General features: G+C 34.6%; 1 protein-coding gene and 1 pseudogene across 1 annotated transcript in view; one reads left to right on the top strand and one right to left on the bottom strand.

The window, feature by feature from the left end:
* Positions 1–12,110, bottom strand: part of BPTF (bromodomain PHD finger transcription factor) — a 120,430-nt gene that overhangs the window by 94,402 nt on the left and 13,918 nt on the right.
* On the top strand, positions 3,037–3,155 carry LOC118604890 (annotated as a pseudogene).

The raw sequence follows: 12,110 nt of genomic DNA on the forward strand, positions 1-12,110 counted from the left end.
CCCAACCAAGCAGAGAGCAGAACTTTTATGGAAACTCCTCAGGAGGAATGATTATAGAATTGATGTGAAAGGAAGTTGAAGCCTAATCAAAGACAGTAATAAGCCTACAAAAAGAAAATGCTAAGAACGAAAAGTGGTTTGCACGAAGTCCAGGGGGGGAGAGAACCAAAGAGCAAGAATTTGTCAATGAATTTCTAGAATAGTCTAGGTTGAAGGAGAGAATTTCTTGACTAACAAAGATTCTGTCCCATCTGACAAGTTATTACGTTAACAGAATTATGTTACTATGTGTAGACGCTGTATTTAAACGACCTGGCAGTTGCTGTGGCAAAACTTTCCACTCTTTCGTACTCCGTAACAGAAAGAAGTTACACTTAATAAGGTCTATAGGGATGTTCTAATTTTCTGAACTCTTTGGAGTTGCTTAGGGTCCTTTTCTACATGCCTGAGTTTTTAAAATATGCACTGTGGGTGTGATCTGTATTCGTTTTAATTAACGACAACAACAACAAAAACCTTCTCTATATTTTAAACAGATATTGCCTTAATTTGCTTAAGTTGAAAGAAATCCTAGACTTTTTCCAAGGCCCTGATCAAATGTCACTTCTCCAGTCCTTTCCTGTGCCTCCTGGCACTGTGCTTCTCTGACACTTTGTACAGCTCTCTATTAATAATGAGCACATTGATATTACAGGTGATTACTCATGTGCCTCCAGCTCATTTGTTAAGTTCTTTAGCGCACAGACCATGAGTTAGTTATTGCAGTAACTAAAAGACATTTGCTCAACTAATGATACCCAAAAGCCAAACTATCTGCAGAAGATGGAGGTCAAGGGTTGAAGGTATGCCAAGATTAAAACCCAGATGTCACTGTAGATTTCCCAGTTTGGCTGATAAATTTTTATTGTATTAATTATAAGAAGAATATTTAGATTGTTTTCCGACTTCTAGACTCCAAAAGTCTCTATATAATGTGTGTTTCTAGAGGGGAAAAATGTAATATTGTCCCATTTCAAATTGGCACCTGAAAGAAAATATTGAGGGAGTGAGGGAAGACTGTTTCCAACAGAAGCTAATACACTAGATCTAATAAAATCTAATTCCTTAATTTGTTATATATACATAAACCATAAATGGCATAAAAATTAAGTCATCTTGATACCTTTACTAGTCATCCTTTAAAAATCATGAAACTTGTCAAAAGTAACGAAGATTTGCCCTTTGATCTGGAATAGTGTCCCATCTAGTATTAAAGTTATTATTCATAGTTGTGTTCTTCCAGTGAATACACTCCATTTGTGTATATTCCCTATTCTTCCATAACAGTAATAACATGGAAAACATCAGCAAGCTTTCATGGAGGGCTTCCTATGTGCCAGGAACCATGCTAATAAGATCATTTAAATGCATAAACTCATTTTATCTTCAGATGAACTCCATGAAATAGGCACTATTATAATCTCCTTCTAAAGATGCCTATAGAAAGGCTATGATTTGTCTGAAGGAACATAGCCAGTGTCAGCAAGAGTTACAACTGAGGCGCAAGTCCGCCTGTCTCATAAGCTTGTACTCTTTACTTCATCAGACTTTCTCCGCAATTGTTAAAAACCACCTGTGTCAACCTCTCAGCAAAAGGGCATTAGAGGAATAACAAGTGCCCTTTGTGCAGGTAGGAGAAACAGCAGATAGAGATCAATGACCATCCAGTCATAGAAAGTGTTAGCCCTGAAAGCAAAAATTTTAACAAGAGCCAGCATTTCAAGTGCTTAATAACCACATGTGGCTAGTGGCTACCATATTGGACAGTACGGATAGGGAACATTTTAACCATCACAAAAAGGGTTGTCTACTGGTCTAAAAATATGTCTAGGGAGTACTGTACAACAACTGGAGTTCAAATAACCCCACTGGGCTTCCAACACAGAGCTAAAATTTATTCAGTACTGTTTCTCTTTAAAATGGTTGCAAAATACTAAATACATTCTCTTTGGATTTCTAAAATAAGAATCCTATCAAAACTGAAGTAAAAGATATAAGCCTCAAATAAAGAAATTCATACATATGTACACATACACACATGTATGTAAACATATGAATTGACAGAGCATGTGATATGGTGCTCTAAAGAAGAAACCCCCCAAAAAAACTGTTCATCAGTAGGAAATGGTTAAATATAATAGAAAGCCATACAGTATTTAAGAACAAATGCACCAGGACTATCGATATAAATACTTTTTTAAAGGTGAAAAAAGCAAGTTAACAAACACCAAAAGACCATCTATGTAAAATTTTAAAACATACAAACATATATAGTACAAGTATAAAAACATGGATGGGAATGGTAAACACCAAGTTCAGAAAAATGGAAGCCTCCAGAGTGGCAAGGTGGGGAAAAAGAAGAGGAGAAGTTAATTACATCTGTAACATTTGTTTTACCATAAAAGAGAACAAGCTGGAACAAATAGAGGAAAGTGTCAGTGTTTATTAAATCCGGCTAGAGGGTAAAAGTGTATATTATCTTACTTTTTAAATTTTTTTGACTATTTGAAACAGTTTCTAATTATTTTAAGGGAAAAGTTTCTTATATTTGAGACGTTAACTTACATCGAATTACCACCAAATTCAATGGTTCGACCATTACTAAATATGTTATTTTCCACATATTCAAGAAAAATGTTCAGGTATTTTGGCTTCAACAGAAGTTTAAGAATTCATGTAATTTCTTTCAGCCTTTAAAAAATAAAAATCTCTTTAGTTTCTTCTCCAAAGGATGCTTCTAGAATAGTAAACATTTTAAATAGCATTAGCAAAGAATCTTAATTCCTAAACATCTGTCATAAAACATACTATGACATAAAAATTCCTTGTTTTTCACAATGAATAATAATAATAAAAAAGAATCCGTTAGTCCACAGTAATACTCAAAAGGGAAGAAGAGAGAGGTCTTCGAATGCTGACTAATAAACCATTTTACAACCACCAATGTACTAACTGGTTCAGGCAAGGCCCATCGATGGATGCTAAAGCCACTAGATAGCCTACGGCCATGCCACCCCGAACAAGCCCAATCACATTTGATCTCAGAAGCTAAGCAGGGTCAGGCCTGGTTAATACTTGGATGGGAGACTACCTAGGAAGACCAGGTACTGTAGGCTTAAAAAATAAAAAATAAGAGATTGTAAGATGACAACATCCTATGTGAGGTCAACCAAGAGTTGACTCACGTAAAAAAAAAATTTTTGAAAGAAAAATAAAAAACAATAAATAAAACCACTAGGTAAAAGACTGCTGGGCAAAAGGATACTCTCTCAGTACCCCACAAATTACATATTAGTTTCAAAGAGGAAAAGTACCTTCAAAGGGAGAAATCTGGCAGACAAGTGATCGAACTTATTAAGAACTGGACAAATTGACAGCATGCCTTCTGATGAGATGTGCTCAAGGAGACACAACATCACTAACAGTATTCCTGAACTACATCTATGGAAAACAATCAGATATATCCAGATAGTGAGACATTTTAAAGACAACTGGCCTGAACAATTTAAAGTACGTCACTGTCACAAAAGACCTCTCCCTTCTCCAAAAGTGATGGAACTGCTCTAGATTAAAGGAACAAAAGAGATGTCAACTAACCACAAGACATGATCCTTGACTAACGCTTGAATTGGGAGAAAAACATCAATAAAGGAAAGCATTTGGGGAAATGTGAAATGTAATATTATATCTATATTAAATTAAATGTTTTGAGTTCACTCAAGTATTTATAGGTAAAGTATCATGGTGCCTGCAACTTAATATCAAATAGTTCAGCAAAAAGAAAATTTTAAGAAAGAAAACAAATATGGCAAAATGTTTAAAAACTGATGAATCCAAGAGAAGGCATGCTGGGTGTTTGTGGTACTAAAACATTGGGGAGGGAACAAGTAAGACAAAGTAACCTACTGGTTGTGATACTTTACATTTTATCTAAAGGGGTAAAATGTTAATTGTAAGCAATTAAGATTAGGTTTGTATTTTGCAATTCCTACAAGAACCACTAAAAACAAAAACAAAAACAGCTATAACCAAAATCCCAATCAATTAAAATAGGACAATAAAAACTATTCAATTAATCCGAAAATAAGTAAGCAAGGAAGGAATACAGAGGGAGGGAGGAAAGAAGGGAGGGAGGGAGGAAGAGGAAGAAAGGGAAGGGAAGGGAGGGAGGAAGGAAAACCAAAGGCGAGATTGGGAAAGGAAGAGTGGAGGGATGGAGGAAGGAAAGAATAAAAAAGGGATACACAGAAAACAAATATTAAAATAGTACACCTAAATTCAACTGTATCATTTACATTAAATGTAAATAGTCCAAACACAATAATTAAAAGGCTGGCAGAAGACTGGATTTCAAAAAAAAGAAATCACTTTAAAATATGATATAGATAGGGAAGAGGGGGAGTTAAGAAGGGGTAAAAGGGGTCAAATATGTGGTGACAGAAAGAAATCTAACTATGGGAGATGAGCACGTGGTGTAAATATATATGTGTGTGTATATATATACGTATATATGCACCTTACTATTAAAGTGTACAGCTGAAACTTACTGGATTTCATTAACCAATGTCACCATTTAAAAATTTAATTAAAAATAAAATTTAAAAAATATGATAGCAATTAAAAAAAAAAGATGGAAAAAGTCATAACACACTAACAGTACTCAAAAAAGAAAAAAGCTGAATTAGTTATGTTAATATCAAACAGATTTATTACCAGGGGTAAAGGTCATTTCATAATGATAAAGGGGCCAAGTAATCAAGAAGACAAAACCATCATACATAACAACCATAAATGTTTATGCACCTAATAAAGTCACAAAATACATAAAGCATAAACATACAGAACTACAAGGAGATAAGACTTCAACACTCCTCTATTAGTAATCAACAGAACAAGATAGAAAATCGGCAAGGATTTAGAAGACCTTAACACCACCACCTATCAACAAATTTGACCTGACATTTATGGAACACCCTACGATCATAATAAACTTAAATTAGAAACCAATAATAAGAAAATATCTTGGAAATCCCCCAAATGTTTGAAAATTAAACAACACACTTCAAAACAATCCATAAGTCAAAGAGTAAGTCATAACAGGATTTAGAAAATGTGAACTAAATGAAAATGAAAATAGAAATAAAAAATTGTGGGGTATAACTTACAAAATGCATAGCACATTTATAGCATTACATGCCTAGAATAGAGAAGGAAGGTGGCAAGTGAATGATTGCTAAGATAAACGTCAACTTTCAGAAACCAACGTAACAGCAAATTAAACCTAAAGTGAGCAGGAGTGAAACAGTAAGGGTAGAGAGGCAAAAGTCAATGAGATACAAAAGAGAAACACTATACACACACACAAAACCAATGAACCCCCAAACTGCTTCTTTTAATAGATCAACTAAATGGATAAACCTCTGGACAGACTGACCAAAAAAAGAAGACAAATTTCAACATCAGGAATGAAATGACATTACTATAGACTCCACAGATATTAAAAGGACAAGAGATTATGAACAACTGTATATTGATACATTGGATTCACATGAAAGGATCCAATGCCTTGAAAGACACGAACAACCAAAGCCCATTAAAAAAAATTATATCTGAAACAGCCTTCTATGTATTAAAGAAACTGAATTCATAGTTTAAAATCTTCCAACAAAGAGAACTCCAAACCCTGGTGACATCACTGGCATATTTCTACCAAACTTTTAAGGAAGAAATAATTAAAATTCTACACACTCTCTTGCAGAGAACAGAAAAAAAAAAAGACACAACATTTTCTGACTCATTTTGAGGCATTACTCTGATACCGAAATCAGATGATACATTACAAGGAAACTAAAGACCAATACTCCTGTAAACACAGACATAAAAATCCTCAAAAACACCATAAGAGAATTCGTCAAGATATAAAAAGGATGATACATCACAACCAAGTAGAGTTTAACTCCTGGCATGCAGGCTGGTTCAACATTCAAAAATCACTCAATATAATTCATCATATCAAAAGACTAAAGAAGAAAACCCATATGAACATCTCAATAGCTGGAGAAAAGGCATTTGACAAAATTAAACATCCATTCCTGATAAAACCTCTCAGCAAACTAGAAATGAAGGGAATTTCTTCAAAGTGAAAAAACCTATAGCTAACACCATACTTAATGGTAAAAGACTGAATGTTTTAACCCTAAGATCAGGATCAAAACAAGGATGTCCAGTCTTATTCCTCTTATTCAGTATCATACAAGTCCTAGCCAGTGCAATGAGAAGAAAATCCAGCTTAATACGACATAAAACCATCTCTACTTGCCAGGCAACATAATTAATTACCTATGTAGAAAATCCCAAGAAATCTACAAAAAAAAAAAAAAAAAAAGGCTACTTGAACAATGAGTGAGAGGTACAGCAAAGTCATAGATATCAATACACAGAAATGTATTATATTTCTATTATAACACTTAATTTGGAAATTTAAATTTAAAAAGTATCAATTATAATAGCACCAAAATCATGAAATACTTAGGGAACAATATATGGAGAACCAGAATGCTGAAAATGACAAAACACTGATAAAAGAGACCAAAGCCCTAAATTAGTGGAGAGGCAGACTGTACTCACGGATTAGAAGATGCAATATTGTTAAGATGTTAGTTTTCCCCAAATTAGAGATATGACACAATCCCAATAGGATATTTTGTAGACACTGATAAGCTAATTCAAAATATAAATGGAAAGGCATAGGAACTAAAATAGTTAAAATAATTTTGGAAAAAAAAATAAAAGGATAAAGTTGGACAACTTATACTACCTTAAGAGTTAACCAAGAAGCTACTCTAAACATGGTAGTGATCAGGTAATTCTGATTACCTGCGGCAGACAGACACAGATCACTGAAACAGAACAGAGTCCAAAAATAGACTCGCACAAATATGGTAGATTGTATTTTAACAAAGATGCAGAGGACATACAGTGGAGAAAAAATTTTATTTCGACAAACAGTACTAATTTAATTGGACATCCATATGCCAGGAAAAATAAAACACCTCAACTCCCATCTTATAGTTTATACAAAAATTAGCTCAAAGTAAATTGTAGACCTAAATATGAAACCTGTAACTAACATTTCTAGAAGATATCAAAGAAGAAAATCTTTGTGACCTGGGGTTAGTTTGGTCATGACCCACTGAAGATAAACGGTTAGAAAAAATAATCAAAAGAATAATATTTGGTGATGTGAAAATTAGGTGAAATTCAAATTGCATATCTATGAAGTTTTCCTGGAATATAGCCCTTCTCATTTATTTATATATTTTCTCTGCTGTTTCCCTGCTACAATGGCACAGTTCTAACAGGTTGCAATCAAAATTAAAAACTTCTGCTCTTGGAAAGTCACTGTTAAGACAATGAAACGAAGGCTATAGACTGGAGAAAACATATTCACATCACACAGGCAACAAAGTGCTTGTATCCAAAATGTATAGAGAACTTATTCAATAATAAGCAAACAACCCAATTAAAACATCTTCAATAAAGATTTCATTATCTTTTTATCAAAGATGATATATAAATGGGAAATGAAAAGATGCACATGAAAATATGCTGTGTCATTAGAAATAAGCAAATTAAAACCATGATAAGATACCCCTATAAACCTATTAGGATAGCTAAAATTTTAAAAATTTTAAAATTGTAAAAACTATCAAGTGCTAACTAAGGAGGATGTAGAGCAACTGGAACTCATACATTTGCTGACAAGAATGCAAAAAAAAAAATGGTGTTAAACACTCTGGAAAACAGTTTGGCAAGTTCTTATCAATATATAATCCAATCCAGGCACACCACACCTAGGTATTCACCCAAGAGAAATGAAAACGTGTTCATACAAACACCATTATACAAATGTTTATGGCAGCTTTATTTATAATTACCAAAACAAGAAACTGAAATGCCCTTCAACTGTTGAATGGATAAATGAACTGCAGTATATACACGGAATGAACTGCTACTCAGTAATAAAAAGAAATAGATTACTGATACATACACAACATAGATGGATCTAAAATACATTATGCACTGTGCAAGTGTAAACTATTAAAAAACTAAAATACCTTTTTAAAAGTCAAGCAATATATGTAAAAAAATAACATGATTAAGAGGTTCATTTCAGGAATGTAAGGATGGGGTAAAAGTATAAAATCTAATATAATTCTATTAATTAACATAGGAGAAAAACTGATCATCTCAAAAGGGGCTGGGAAGACATTTCACAAAATACAATAGCCACATGTGACCAAAAAAAAAAAAAAAAACTGTGTGACAATGTGGAGATCCCTTATTTGATTTAATAAAATGCTAGAACTGGGGGAAAAACACACAAACCACAAACAAAATAGATGAATATACTCAATACAATTGAAGGTCTCAAACCAAAAGCCAGCAAAAATATTAACGGTGAAATATTAACATTAGTTGCATTAAATTTGGAAAGCAAATTAAGATGCCTATCATTAAAACAAATACTTAATATTGTTTTGGAGGTGGCAGGTATGTGCAGATGTTACAATTTTATTCCTAGAAAATCCAACCCAAACAACAAATAAGCCATCAGAAACAATTAGGAAAAAGAATAGTGCTTAAATATGAAATTAACTTTTAAAAACCAGAACTCTCCACTAGAAGCTCCGTGAGAGCAGATATTTTTGTAGACAAGATATCTAAAGATATAGTAAGAGTTCACAGTATAAAAGATTTACAAAACCAATTATGCCTTATTCAATTATAAAAAAAATGTTTCTACACATGTGAGCACTCCCTTATATGCATGCATCTCCACTCACACAAAGACGGTCAACAAAGGAGAGTAACCAAAATATCAATGCTGTCTTCTCAGGTTTCTAAATTTTCTGTATTTTTCTTGACAAAGAGGAAAAACAAAAATAAAATTTAAAGTTCTTACAAGACTTTCAGAATGGCAAGAGCTCAAAAGGGGGTTGGCAAACTGTGGCCAGCCACAGCCTGTTTTTGTACATAAAGTTTTATTGGAACACGGCCATGCTCATTTGTTCATTATTGTCTACAGCTGCTTTCATGCTACAATGGCAGAGTTGAGTAGCTGCAGCAGAAACAACCTGGTCTCCAAAGCCAAAATATTTACTATTTTTCCCTTCAAGAGAAAGTCTGCCAATCTCCTGCCCATCTCATCCGGCCTACACTCTTCAGATGAGTAAACTGAGACCCACAGAGGAACGACTTCTCTAAGGTCAAACTCAAGGTAAGAAGCAGTAAAGAATTCAATTCTTACTTAGCCAGAAAATTCTCAAAACAGACATCTGCCATTGCCACCATCCTTCTCTCCTCCCCATGTCCAGTTTGGAAACTAAAACTCAGACTCTCATCTAACAAGCAAGTATATTTACCAATAAAATGAGGACAGGATTCTGGGCCTAACCTATATCCCAGAACACCTACTAAAGGTCTGAGTAAACTTTGGTAAGTTCTAGGAGAAGTTAAAGCCACATAAGCACAGATTAAGGAAGGTTTAAAAACAAGTCAGTCATGGGAGTACAACCTGCTTCAGCCTAATATGTTTGCCAATTCATTTAATTGCCTATTAAATGTAACCCAACAATCCCACTACTAGAATCTATCCTATAAGAAAAAACCAGTGACCTAAGATGGATCTAGCACATTTAGAACAGCACTGCCTGTAAAAGCAAAAAGAGATGAAAAACTCAACAGGGCTACTTTTTCAAGGCAAATAAATATCACAGCAAATGCAGTTATGTATTAATAAAAGGTCATGCCTTGACCTTACTTGGACCCGGTCTGCATTTAAATTTGTGACTCCTGCCATAAACAACTTCCAAACAACCTCCTTATTAGTTTTCTTCCAAAACATAGGGAAGTCTTAACTCAAGCTCTTTAGGCAATTAAAAATGATATATCTAGATGAAGACTATCTTTGGTTTGAATCTGAGGCATTTCACCTGGATAATTCAAACCAAAAAGTTCAAATGTATCTCAAATTATAGTAAAACCATAATTTTTTAAATATTTGCAAAACACTTTGAAAGCAGAGTGGTATTACGTTGGAGAATAGGGTCACGTACTAAGATTTCAAGAAGTATGTGAAATAATTTTGATGTCTACAAGAACAAGGAAGACTGTGCGGACAGAAGGGGCTAAATTTTTATTAGCAATTTTAAATGATGGGTTATTTCCTCAGACAAGCCTTGATATAGCTATGTTAACTTAGAAGGAAAAGGACAAGAAGAGAAATTCCACAGAGATTAATATGTGCATTTCTGAAATACTTTTTAAGTTCTATAAATAGAATATACTATAAACAGAAAGACCTCAAAGGAGGCAATGTTAACATGCTGAAACCAAGCAGGAAGCCATGACAGTAAAATATAGAAATTGCATCTACTGAACACTGCCGTTTAGTATGAGTCACTTGGCCGGGCGATCTCCTAAGTGTGTGAATTTTGAACATACCTATGAATGGAGAGGAGTCTAAGCATTAACTTTCTTACCAAATCTCCAGAGGTTCCATAGTTGCAATTTAACATCACTGAAGTAACAAAAGAATTCTATTAAAAAAAACTGATGTATGTTCCTTGAAAACTATTAGCTAAATAATTTGGCCAGAGGCTCCTGAGAGAAAGGTTTGACAGCAGAACCCAGACACGCTGGGACACATCAGTATGTCGCGATGCAGTTCACATACCAACTTTCGAACTTTTACAACATAGGAACTCTGAGTTATCATATTAAATTTCTCAACCAAAATCTCTGAATTTTAACCCTTCCTTCCCTTCTGTCCCACATGTATGACTCCTGACTTAATTTTATCAGGACTGTGGCAGATTTTCTAAAACTAAATGTTGACTATCTCTTCTCCCTACCATCAAGATCATCTCAAAGATGATCTCAAGTCTTACTGCAGAAACTCATGCCATCGTGTACATAAACCACCCTGGGCCAAAAGTCTCAACCAGGAGGCCCACAGACAAACTGCTGCGGCTCCCCAGGCTGTGCAGGATTTGGGGCTAATGAAAGGCTAGAGGAAAAGAAATGCTGGCAGAAGAGACCTACACAACTGCACAGTCAGACCGAGAGAACTTTCTGTGATTATATGAAATGACCTAAATGTTCTACACCTGTGTGGTGCAATACAGGAGCCACCAGCCACATGTGGCTACAGGGTACTTGAAATGTAACTGGTGCCACTGAAGAACTAAAGTTTGAACCTTACTTATTTAAATATAAATAGCCACATGTGGCTATTGGCTGTCATAGGGGACAGTACAGAACTAAGGGTAAAGAAAGAATCTGGAGACTTTCTTTGACACTCAGTTCAACAATTACCTGTTCTGACTACTGCACACTAGAGATGGAGCCAGGCACAAGGAGAGGGAGATGAATGAGACCTTCCCTACCCAAAGGAAGTTCTAATGAAGAAGACAGCCAGATTATTAACAGTCCATTGTCTTAACAAATAAAGATACTATGATAAAGCAATCAAATAATCCTCCCTAAATGTTTGTGCACTTAATAAGAGCCTCAAAATACATGAAAGCTGATCCAGCTCCAAAGAGAAGCAGGTAAATCCATAACAATAGTTGTAGACTTCAATATTCTTCTCTTAGTAATCAACAGAACAAGTAGATGACACTTGTGGAACGCTCTACTCAAGAGCAGAACACACCTTCTTTTCAAGTACACCTGGAACTTTCGCCAATATTTTGGGGCACAAAATGTCTAAAAATTTTTTATAAAATTAAGTCATGCAACATATGTTCTCTGAACATAATAAAATTAGAAATCGATAACAGAAAGATACCTAGAAAATGCCCAAATATTTGGAAACTAAACAACATATAAATGCACATGGTCCTGAGGGGTAGGGAAGAGGTAAAGGAACTTAGGATCACCTGGGGGAAAGGGAATGGTGACCAGGAGAGGCAAACTGCAGAAGGTGATGGATGGGTGACCAAGGAGTAAATTATCACAACGGTGTGTGCAAGGAACTACAAACACAGTATTACCTGACAATCAAA

The sequence above is a fragment of the Rousettus aegyptiacus genome, unplaced genomic scaffold, assembly GCF_014176215.1.
Source record: "Rousettus aegyptiacus isolate mRouAeg1 unplaced genomic scaffold, mRouAeg1.p scaffold_m13_p_6, whole genome shotgun sequence".
Classification (NCBI taxonomy): Eukaryota; Metazoa; Chordata; class Mammalia; order Chiroptera; family Pteropodidae; genus Rousettus; species Rousettus aegyptiacus.